The sequence below is a fragment of the Notolepis coatsorum genome, assembly GCF_963971535.1.
Source record: "Notolepis coatsorum genome assembly, chromosome: 5".
Classification (NCBI taxonomy): Eukaryota; Metazoa; Chordata; class Actinopteri; order Aulopiformes; family Paralepididae; genus Notolepis; species Notolepis coatsorum.
In genome coordinates, this window is record NC_140169.1 from 33,701,391 (window position 1) to 33,714,203 (window position 12,813).

Consider the following 12,813-nt stretch of genomic DNA (forward strand, 5'->3'; position numbering starts at 1 on the left):
CCCTAACCTCCTCTCTCCCTGCTCCTAAGCCCCTAACTTCCTAAGCCCCTAACCTCCTCTCTCCCTGCTCCTAAGCCCCTAACTTCCTAAGCCCCTAACCTCCTCTCTCCCTGCTCCTAAGCCCTAACCTCCTCTCTCCCTGCTCCTAAGCCCCTAACTTCCTAAGCCCCTAACCTCCTCTCTCCCTGCTCCTAAGCCCCTAACTTCCTAAGCCCCTAACCTCCTCTCTCCCTGCTCCTAAGCCCCTAACTTCCTAAGCCCCTAACCTCCTCTCTCCCTGCTCCTAAACCCCTAAATTCCTAAGCCCCTAACCTCCTCTCTCCCTGCTCCTAAGCCCCTAACCTCATCCCTCCCTGCCCCTAACCTCCCATCCTCTCTCCATGCTCCTCACCCCCCCCCCCAAACAGACCACGATGTCTGCCACCAGGACCAGAACAATGCCCGCCCCCCTCGCCCCTTCTCTGTCTCCCCCCCTCTCCTCCCCTCACAGCCTCCTCTCCCTCTCCTCTCTCCCTCTCCCACTGCTCTTCCTCCTCCTCCTCTCCCCTCCTCCTCTCCTCCTCCGCGGCGCAGCAGAGCGCGCCGGTCGTGTCCACGGTGCAGGGCCGTATCCGCGGAGTCCTCACCCCGCTGCCCTCCGACCTCCTGGGCCCCGTCATCCAGTACCTGGGGGTCCCCTACGCCAGACCCCCCACGGGGGACCGTCGCTTCCAGGCCCCTGAGCCCCCGCTGCCCTGGCCGGGGATCCGGAACGTTACGCAGTTCGCCCCTGTGTGCCCGCAGTCGCTGGACGAGAGGAGCATGCTGGGAGATATGATGCCGTCCTGGCTCACGGCCAACCTGGACATCGCGGCGACGTACCTCACTCACCAGAGCGAGGACTGTCTCTACCTCAACGTCTACGTGCCCACGGAGGAGGGTGAGTTCACGTGTGTTTGTGGGCATGCGTGGATACACACACACACTAAGGCTGAGCCCGAATGTTCGAACGTTCGAACGTTCATTCGTTATGTTAACATTCGAATTCTAAAAATTTGAATTTTTTATTTTTAATAAAAAAGAAATATATATTTATTTTATGTGTCTATTCATTCTGTTTAAACCAATGGGGTTTTTCTTCACAGTTGCAGATAAAGATTAGGCTACACTAATATTATAGTATTAAAAAAAACTGCTAAGTTATATTCATTAAAGAAAGTTGATTTAATAAAAAAGAAAGACTCATTTAATCAGATTAATCACTTTATTCAAATTGAGGATTTAGTTTGAGGATATTTATATAAAAAAAATAAGAAATTATTTAGAAAAAAAAAATATTATTATTTTTTTTAATTAAAAACGAAGGGTCGAACGTTCGTTCGAAAAACCCTGACGAAGTTCGAATCCCAAAAACACGCGTCGGGGACAGCCTTAACACACACACACACACACACACACACACACACACACACACACACACACACACACACACACACACACACACACACACACACACACACACACACGCACACACACACACACACACGCACACACACACACACACACACACACGACGTACCCCCACCCACACACACACTCACACAGACAGAAAGACAGAGAGACACAAACACTACTCTAACAATGTTTGGTATCAGTGAAATAATTCATAAACATTTCCACAAGACTGTGAAAAACCTTCAAATGTTCCTTCTTAGACACAGACAGAAAGAGAGAGAGACACAAACACACACACACACACACACACACGCATACACACACACACACACACGCATACACACACACAACAGAAACACTGAAGTGGCCACGGTCACCATAGAATTACATAATCATTATCCACATTTTGATAAGGGTTAATTTACATGGATTCCACCTTGTATGCCGCTGGATCATCGTAGCATCACAGCGAAGGGGCCGCAAATAAGTCCAGCTGAAGCAGCAGGTTGTAAACGATCCTGAACGAGAGCCAACAGCTGGTATCTTAGATGACCTGTGTGACCCTGTGACCCCTGGGGAGGACTTTAGGCTGCTTGACTCTGCCATGTCACTCTGCCATGTCACTCTGCTGTGACCCAGGGGATCACACATGATGGAGTGAGGTTAAGCAAAGCATTTTTACATACTAGTGAATGGGCCGTAATTATTTCTGGCTGAAGCATCAGGTTGGATGTTATCCTGAAAGAGAGCCAACAGATGGTACCACTGGGGGTTGTGATCGATCGATCGATCGATCGATCGATCGATCGATCTATCTATCTATCTATCTATCTATCTATCTATCTATCTATCTATCTATCTATCTATCTATCTATCTATCTATCTATCTATCTATCTATCTATCTATCTATCTATCTATCTATCTATCTATCTATCTATCTATCTATCTATCTATCTATCTATCTATCTATCTATCTATCTATCTATCTATCTATCTATCTATCTATCTATCTATCTATCTATCTATCTATCTATCTATCTATCTATCTATCTATCTATCTATCTATCTATCTATCTATCTATCTATCTATCTATCTATCTATCTATCTATCTATCTATCTATCTATCTATCTATCTATCTATCTATCTATCTATCTATCTATCTATCTATCTATCTATCTATCTATCTATCTATCTATCTATCTATCTATCTATCTATCTATCTATCTATCTATCTATCTATCTATCTATCTATCTATCTATCTATCTATCTATCTATCTATCTATCTATCTATCTATCTATCTATCTATCTATCTATCTATCTATCTATCTATCTATCTATCTATCTATCTATCTATCTATCTATCTATCTATCTATCTATCTATCTATCTATCTATCTATCTATCTATCTATCTATCTATCTATCTATCTATCTATCTATCTATCTATCTATCTATCTATCTATCTATCTATCTATCTATCTATCTATCTATCTATCTATCTATCTATCTATCTATCTATCTATCTATCTATCTATCTATCTATCTATCTATCTATCTATCTATCTATCTATCTATCTATCTATCTATCTATCTATCTATCTATCTATCTATCTATCTATCTATCTATCTATCTATCTATCTATCTATCTATCTATCTATCTATCTATCTATCTATCTATCTATCTATCTATCTATCTATCTATCTATCTATCTATCTATCTATCTATCTATCTATCTATCTATCTATCTATCTATCTATCTATCTATCTATCTATCTATCTATCTATCTATCTATCTATCTATCTATCTATCTATCTATCTATCTATCTATCTATCTATCTATCTATCTATCTATCTATCTATCTATATCTCTATCTATATCTCTATCTCTATCTCTATCTCTATCTCTATCTATCTATCTGTGTCTCAGCTCTGTGGTGGACGTGTGTCTCAGATCTGTGGTGGACGTGTGTCTCAGATCTGTGGTGGACGTGTGTCTCAGCTCTGTGGTGGACGTGTGTCTCAGCTCTGGACGTTTCTCACACGTCTCAAGAGCTTTTCATGCCCAGTCAATAAAGATCCCATGCATCTAAAACGACAAAAAAAAGAATCTAGATTAAATAATTTGTATGAAAATGTTTTCTTTTCATCAAATTGTTCAATAAACAACTGGAAATGTCTTAGCAGCATCTCTACACCTTTACCCTCATTGAGATGCAAGGATCTATCAATATGCTAATTGCCAACAAGCACCCATTGATATTTACCAGGAATTCCAAGCCGGCAGCTTATATTCTTTCAAGACGAGTCACTACCTACTCAGCTTTTAGTGACAGTAGTGACATCACACATGCAACTCAGATTTCAGGGAAGTACATAGAAGCTCTCCCTCTACAGGGGGGAAATGTGATACGTTCTGGATTAATTAGACAATGAAATAGACAATGAATTGGGAAAGATGGTAAAGGATACGGGGAGCACCCAGGGACTAAAAGTACAATGGAGCTCTATAGAGAATCCATGTCACTCACCTGACTAAAAGTACAATGGAGCTCTATAGAGAATCCATGGCACTCCCCTGACTAAAAGTTGTTTCAAACGTAAATGTCTGGATGTCATTTTGCCAAATCAGCATGACTGCGAGTGTGAGTCTTTCACCTTTTACATATCTAACTTTGGCATAGATTGATTGTTTAGATTGCTAGCATGGCTAACAAATGCAAATAATATTGTAGTTTGTCCCGTTGTTCTGTCCAGGATTACATTCCTTATTCCTTTGTACATTATGTGTAGCTACACACACAGAGCCTCAATATCTATCTACACATGTATAGGCAGGTGAGAAGAGTGGAAGGACTCTCTTTAGACACACACATACACACAAATGTACAGACAGACAGACAGACAGACAGACAGACAGACAGACAGACAGACAGACAGACAGACAGACAGACAGACAGACAGACAGACAGACAGACAGACAGACAGACAGACAGACAGACAGACAGACAGACAGACAGACAGGCAGACAGACAGACAGACAGACAGACAGACAGACAGACAGACAGACAGACAGACAGACAGACAGGCACGCACGCACGCACGCACGCACACACACACACACACACACACACACACACACAGTTGGTGAGGGTGAGATACAACAGATGCCTCTAGCGCAGCGTTTCCCTAACTTAGGGTCATGACCCAAAAATGGGTTGCGGACCCGTTTGTATTCGGTCACCAATAATTATTTTTTTTATTAAAAAGAAATTATCCATTCTTAAAAAAATATAAATTTTTTTTTAAAAAAGCTGTAGATGTGTTGATTCAGTTTGGCACCACATACTTATGTGAATCTGGTTTTTCTACTCTAGCATACCTGAAAACCGAATACAGAAACAGACTAAGGTCGCTTTCACACAGGGGCTGTTTGGTCCGGATTATCGGACCAGAATTCGATAGTCCGGTTTTTCGGGTTTGTGTGAATGCGCGTCGAACTCGGTCCGCGGACCAAGCAGGCGAACTCTGGTCCGCCTGAAAACGTAGGTCTCGGTTTGCTTCATCGAACCAAACACGAACCAAATATAGGAAGTGCTAATTATTACCACTGCTCGCAGCATTCAATGCAAAACAAGCACACTGCATCTATCTATCTCTCTATCTATCTCTCTATCTCTCTATCTATCTATCTATCTATCTATCTATCTATCTATCTATCTATCTATCTATCTATCTATCTATCTATCTATCTATCTATCTATCTATCTATCTATCTATCTATCTATCTATCTATCTATCTATCTATCTATCTATCTATCTATCTATCTATCTATCTATCTATCTATCTATCTATCTATCTATCTATCTATCTATCTATCTCTCTATCTCTCTCTCTCTCTCTCTCTCTCTCTCTCTCTCTCTCTCTCTCTCTCTCTCTCTCTCTCTCTCTCTCTATCTATCTATCTATCTATCTATCTATCTATCTATCTATCTATCTATCTATCTAACGGCTTATTATATTGTTATTATTATATATATATATAACAACGTGGTGTACAAGTTGTTTAGCGAGAGGATGGTGGTAATCGGCTTCAATAGAACAACTTGCCTCCGCTGATCTGGAGCCAGGGCTCGCAGTCCACACACACACAGACACACACACACGCGCGCGCGCGCACACACACAAGGGCTCGCAGCCACACACACATTTCCACTGTCCAATAGACGAGCGCCCTTTTCGACCGTGTGACATTGTTCAGATAGTTTGGTGCGCCTGACAGATTGTTATGTGAACGCAGGCGAACCAAATGAAGAATGCAACAATGTTGCAACTTCACCACCAGAACCGCACCGAGTCCACCAAAACTATATGTGAAAGCGACCTAAATGCTCAGCATGACCTCAGAATAGCACTTTCAAAAACCAAGCCCAGAATAGATCTGCTGGTTGAAAACTTCAACCAGCCACATACCTCTCATTAGATTTCATTGTGCCATAGATGAAATATTATACCTTCTAGCATGATGTCAGGTCAGTAGAATTTTTTAATAAGTCAGTATAAATTAATCAGAATGTTGCTCAATGTTGGGGTTTAAGGTTGAGGGACGGAGGGAGGGGGGTAAGAAATGGAGAGTTGAAAAAGGGGTGAGAAATAGAAAGGTGAGTAGAACATGTTTGTTCATTTAAAAGTGTTACAAAATTGTATGTACATATGTTATGAGGTGGTGAGCAACTTAACATTACACTCTGATTATTGCTGTGATGTACTTTTATAATTAAATAAATACATTTCATATACATTTGAAATTCATGGTTTGTTGTGTTCTTTATCAGTAGTTTATAAATGTATGTTATGGCAATTCATGATGTATTTTTGTAAGTTTGGGTCCCGGGGAAACACCAAATTTTTCTTTTGGGTGTCGAGCTGAAAAGGTTTGGGAACCCCTGCTCTAGCATGTTACACTAAATTAATTTGAACTTTACATGGTTACTATGTCTAATATACAAATCTTTGTCAGTAATTTAACCTTTTTATTAATAGTTATATGGTGTACAATACATACTTGTGTTATTTTCATATGTAATAACAGCATAAACATGTAAATAACCCAATTATGTACACCTTACAACTATTAATAAAAAGGTAAGATTACTGACAAATATTTTGATATTAGACATAGTAACCATGTAAAGTTCAAATTAATTTAGTTTATTACATGGCGTTTTAACATTAGCCGAAATGCTTGATTTTGATTGGTCAATAGCGCTCGTCAGAGGTCCATTATTACTCGATAACGGACCTCTGCCGAGCAATAATGACCGCTGTTCGCAGCTGTAGCAATCAAGCCCACTGACACACACTGCATCAGTGCAGCCAATCAGACACACCTGCCGGCTGCCGGCGAAGCTGCCGGCGATGACAGCGCGGAGCGACAGAACAGAACTGCGTCTGCATTTGATCTCGTCTTGTCGATGGTGTAAAATGAATTAGGTATATTGTTAGTAAGTTAGCCATGTAATAAGCGGGATAATGTATAGCCTATACTCGGTCATTGTCGCAAAATAATTGACCTTCACCGCAGTGGCGGCCGGTGGGTACTTCGCCACTAGGGGCGCTATACCAAATATTTTGCAAACATGTACAGTACAGTACTGTACCACGCAAGACTCATGGCAAGACGTGAGCGATTCGACTCACGCTCACGGCAATGAATCGGCTCTTATGAACGAGTCGCTCAGCTGTTACTACAACAACACACAACCAGTCAAATAAAGTATAGTCTAGACTCTAATTCACAACTTGAAACACAATATAAATAGAAAAGTTAGAAACAAAACTCGCCCGTCTCCAAACACAGGCAGATCTCTCCCTCTCTCCTTCTCTCTCTCACACACAGCGCGACGTGGAATCGATTCGTTACACAATCAGACCTATTATATACCAAGAATAACTTCAGTATGAGTACAGGGCTGTACACATATTTTGCATATTGTTAAACGAGCCAAGGCTAGCTATTAAACTATCGATATGAATCGAAAATCTGGGACCCTGATGTAAACAAGACAAACGTCTTTCTCTGGTCTGCATCCCCTTAACAATTGTGTGTATTGAGCCGTACTGTATTGTACCCATTCTGCAATCTGTTAATAAAGTTCTCATTCATTCATTCATTCAAACATAGACGATATTGAACAAGCCATAATCCACGTATTTTCAATCCGAGAGAGCTGCAGTAGTTAAATCAATGAGCCATCGACATAGTCAGTGTGGTAAGTAACGTTATTATTGCATCCAAGATTGATACACGGCTGGCTAGGCAGTTGGTAGTCATAGTCTTGTGTTATAAAATAAATAAACAATCAGCAATGTCTCGCTTCATGAATGGCCAGCAGTAGCCTACAGTACTGCTCCTAAAAAAAACTATTTACAAACGTTAACGTTAAGCACAGAGAGAGAGAGAGAGAGAGAGAGAGAGAGAGAGAGAGAGAGAGAGAGAGAGAGAGAGAGAGAGAGAGAGAGAGAGAGAGAGAGACTCACTGTTTAGTTGAAACGTCCAGGGCAGGAGAGCTTGATAAACGTGTATAATCCGCCATATAGCTTGTTAGCCAAGTGTTAGCTCGTTAGCACAACACTCAACAAGTACATTCCTTTGTCCATTTCCGCTCGAACAGACTGCAAACTACCTGGCGTTCTATCGCCATGCTCTAAGACAAACTCTAACCTTAACCAACTTTGAAAGAGTGCCTAAGCTTAACAGTCTAAAGAACTTGCAGTCACGGCACGCTCTAAGACAAACAACCTAGACCAACCTAGGAAGCTAGAAGCTAGAATTGGAACATTAGAAATTGGATTCGGCCAATCAGAGATCGTCTCTGTGAAATTCTGCCACGGAAAAAAATACTGGCGTCGGCCAATCAGAGAGCGTCTCCGCGAAATGCGGCTACAGATATTCTTGACGCTACTGGCTAGACCGTTTCAAATCGCGCCCGGATTCCAACATAATAGTCATATTTAAACGCACAACGCGTTATGCACTGATTGGCTGTGACGGATACAGCGATCAAACTGTGACGCGCACTCAGAGCGCTATCGCGTATAGCCCGGGCCGAGAAATACAAAAAAAAAAAAAAAAAAAAAAAAAACGTGATGTCACTTCCTGCTCTGGAAAACGAGTGTTTTTTAATTGCGATAATAACGTTATATTGTGCATTGGAAATACAAACATACTTAAAATGAGTAAATATTATTCATTTTAAACATGTTTATATTATTTATAGGGCTATAAAACAAAAAACAAAAAGATACCTTTTCTTGTTCTACTCTCATATAACCAGGCAGGGCCTGAAGGGGGGGCGGCGCCCTAGCGCCCCCCAGTGGTGGCCGCCACTGCTTCACCGACGTTTAGAACACCTCGGCGAGGCGCCTCGGTTTTCTAAACTCCGTGTCGGTCAATTATTTTGCGACAATGACCTCGTAGCTATACATTATCCCTTACATAACACGCTGGAGGCATCTGTTGTATCTCACAGGCATCAAAATACACACTACATACCCAAAGGATAAAGAAAGTTAGAGGATGAAAGTACACACATAAACACACACACACACGCACGCACGTACGCACGCACACACACACGCACACACACACACACACACTAGGGCTGGGCGATATGACGATATTATATAAATATCGGGTACAGTTCATTAACGATACACTTTTTTAACGTATCGTGATGTTTTGCCCAAGAGGATTGTGTCGCGTCAATCTGGTCCACACGTTCAAACTTTTGAACAACGCCGCCCCCACACACACTACTGCATCAAAGTTACTACTTATTATTAACAAAGGCATTCGTTTTGTGGCATTAACGTTATATAGTTACACGTTCAATAACATCAGCGTATTTACCCGAACATAGCAACGTCCGAGGACGACATAGATAGCAAGCATTACTCGCTCATATCTCAGCCCGTGCCGAGTTGTGCCCATTCTGCGGTCTGTTAATAAAGTTTTTGTTATGGTTTGACACCGACCCCAAACGCAACGACACAAGAGAGTAGGATTCAGAGTTGCCAAAAACAAGGGCTTGTTTATTAAGACTAAATAAACAGCACAGACTTGGAAGAGTTCAAACAAAGACTGGAATACAAGCAAGGATGAATGTTGCTGCCCTGCAGCTTCTCCCGGGATGGTAGTCAGGGGAAGCAGACGCTGACGTCAGAGCCGCTCTGCAGACTTCTCTCGGCAGAATCTCCGAGGTGGTTGCGGGACCGAGAGAGAGAGAGGGAGCGAGTTAACTCAGAGTGCAGGTGGAAACAGAGCAGGTGAACAGGAGAGGTGACTTGTACCCGAAAACAGAGTTATCCAAGTGACTGAATCTTCGGTGTAAATACACACTGTGAGTAACGTTCCAAACACAATCCCAAGTGATAGATATCTTCGGTGCAAAAAAACACTGTGAGCGAAGTCCCAAAATACAAATCCAATGTGATAATATCTTCGGTGTGTAAACACACAGTGGGAGATGTTAGGCCAAAATATTATCCCAATGAAACAATCCAAAAAAGGCTAAACGCTGGGTGAGTGACTGTCTGATAAAAAGCTGGAAATCTTCAGTGTTATATAACACACGAAAAACGGAATTGGATCAAAGACAGTCATAAAAAACTCACCCAGGCGTTGTGCGTAAAGAGCGTTGGAACAGAATGGAGCGAGCGCGTCGCCTCGGGGAAAGGGTGTCCAAGAGGAATGCTTCTTGAATATCCTGGAGGTAAAGCACAGGGAAACAACAGCAGGCAGCAGGAACGGCGAATGCAACTCAAATATCAAAACGATCCAACAAAACTTGAATGGGGAAACGGGGTATAAATAATACGGGAATGCTTAATTGACAAGCAGTGACAGCTGAGGGATGTGATTGATAAGCGTGTGGACGGGGGAGAACCAATCAACGACGTCTCTGGGAAGAAGCGTGTAAATAGGGGAATGAAATGATTAACAGAAAACAAATGAAAACAGAGCGAGTAGGCTTAAAGGAACAGAGCGAGTAAGTGAGCAAAGGACAAAAACCTCACAGTACCCCCCCCTCCACGGGAGCCACCCGGCGACCAGGCCGACCCGGCTCGTCAGGATGGGCACGATGGAAGTCAGTGATCAAGCCGGGATCCACGATGAGCTGCCGGGAGACCCAGCTACGCTCCTCAGGGCCGTAACCCTCCCAGTCCACCAGGTATTGGAACCCCCGGCCCCGCCGACGAACGCCCATCAACCGGCGGACCTGCCACTGGGGGTGACCATCCACCAACACGGGAGGCGGAGGATCAGGAGCTGGAGGCATAAGGGGACTGAGGGAGACGGGCTTAACCCGGGAGACATGGAACACAGGGTGAATGTGCATGGACGCAGGAAGTTTCAGGCGTAGGGCCGCCGGACTGAGTACCTTCAGGACCTCGAAAGGTCCGACGAAACGGGGGTTGAGCTTCTTGGCCGAGGACCGAAGCGGGAGGTCCCTTGCGGAGAGCCACACCCTCTGCCCAGGGAGGTAAGTCGGCGCAGGAACCCGGCGCCGGTCGGCACCACGACAGGCGCGCTCAGATGTCCGGAGCAGCGCGGTCCTGGTGATCTCCCAAACTCGTCGGCAGCGGTCGAGGTGGTCCTGCACGGAGGGAACTGCCACTTCCGCCTCCTGTGCGGGGAAAAGAGGGGGTTGGTAGCCCAGGGAAACCTCAAATGGTGAGAGGCCGGTGGCGGAACTGACCATTGAATTGATGGAGTATTCAACCCAGGGAAGGAAACGGCTCCAGGATGCCGGTCTCTCGGCTGCCACACACCGAAGAGCAGACTCCACGCTCTGGTTCATCCTCTCCGTCTGTCCGTTAGTCTGGGGATGATAACCAGAGGAAAGACTGACCGTCGCCCACAATCCCTTGCAAAAGGCCCGCCATACCTGGGAGGTGAACTGGGGCCCCCGGTCAGAGACGATGTCCTGGGGAAACCCATGAAGGCGGAACACGTGGTGAGTCAGGAGGTCCGCCGTCTCGGCCGCCGAGGGAAGCTTGGAAAGGGCCACGAGGTGAACCCCCTTGCTGAATCGATCCACCACGGTCAGAAGGCAAGTGTTCCCCTGGGAGGAGGGAAGACCTGTGACGAAGTCTAGCGCCACATGTGACCAAGGACGGCTTGGAACGGGAAGTGGCTGTAAGAGCCCGGAGGGTGCCTGGTGTGAGGCCTTGCTGCGGGCACAGACCGCGCAGGCCAATACGAACTCCTTGACGTCGTTCCGCATGGTGGGCCACCAGAAACGACGAGCCAGGAAGGAGAACGTGCGATGGACGCCAGGGTGGCAGGCGAACCGGCTGGTATGGCCCCAAAGCAGTACCCGGGACCGGACAGAGTCGGGGACGAAGAGACGATGAATAGGAACGTTGCTTGGAGCACGCTGGAAGCGTAGGGCACGTCTAACCACACCCTCGATGCCCAAGGTGATGGCTCCAACCACTCGGGCCTCCTGGAGGATGGGAGTAGGGTCCTCAGAGGGTGGAGCCCCCTTGGAGTGTAACCGGGACAGGGAGTCGGCCTTCGTGTTGCGGGAACCGGGCGGAAGGTCAGCGAGAAGTCGAACCGACTGAGGAAACTGGCCCATCTCGCCTGCCGACCGTTGAGGCGCCTGGAAGCGCGGATGAACGTCAGGTTCTTGTGGTCCGTCCAGATGGTAAAAGGCTCCTCGGCCCCCTCTAGCCAATGACGCCACTCTTCCAACGCAGCCACGACCGCCAGCAGCTCCCGATTGCCGGTGTCGTAGTTCCTCTCGGCAGGGAGGAAACGACGCGAGTAGAAGGCGCAAGGATGTACCTTCTGGTCAGAAAGAGAACGTTGGGATAGGACAGCGCCCAGTCCAGTATCCGAGGCGTCCACCTCCACAATGAACTGTCTCTTGGGGTCAGGGTGGAGCAGGATAGGGGCGGAAGTGAACCTCTTCTTGAGGGAGCGGAACGCAGCACATGCCGCTGGGGACCAGTCGAACGGCAGAGCGGGGGAGGTCAGCTTGGTAAGTGGCTCCGCCACTTGACTGTAGTTCCGGATGAACCTTTGGTAGAAGTTGGCGAACCCGAGGAAACTCTGTAACTCCTTCCGAGTGGTGGGTTCAGGCCAATCCTCCACAGCTTGGATCTTGCGAGGATCCGCTCGGGTCAAGCCCTTCTCAACGATGAAGCCCAGGTAGTCGACGGAGTCGGAGTGGAAACGGCACTTCTCCGCCTTGACGAAGAGCCGATTGTGGAGGAGGCGCTCCAGCACACGGCGGACATGCTGGATGTGTTCCTCGAGGGTCCTGGAGAAGATGAGGATGTCGTCCAGGTACACCACCACGAA

The 12,813-nt window shown here is 45.4% G+C and overlaps 1 pseudogene across 1 annotated transcript in view; it reads left to right on the top strand.

The window, feature by feature from the left end:
- The first annotated feature begins 500 nt into the window (after positions 1-500).
- LOC311228800 (neuroligin-4, X-linked-like) overlaps positions 501-12,813 on the top strand; it is a 221,731-nt pseudogene continuing 209,418 nt past the window's right edge. The window contains exon 1 of the transcript in view: positions 501-919. The product of the transcript in view is annotated as a neuroligin-4, X-linked-like (transcript). The remainder of the gene's footprint in view (positions 920-12,813) is intronic.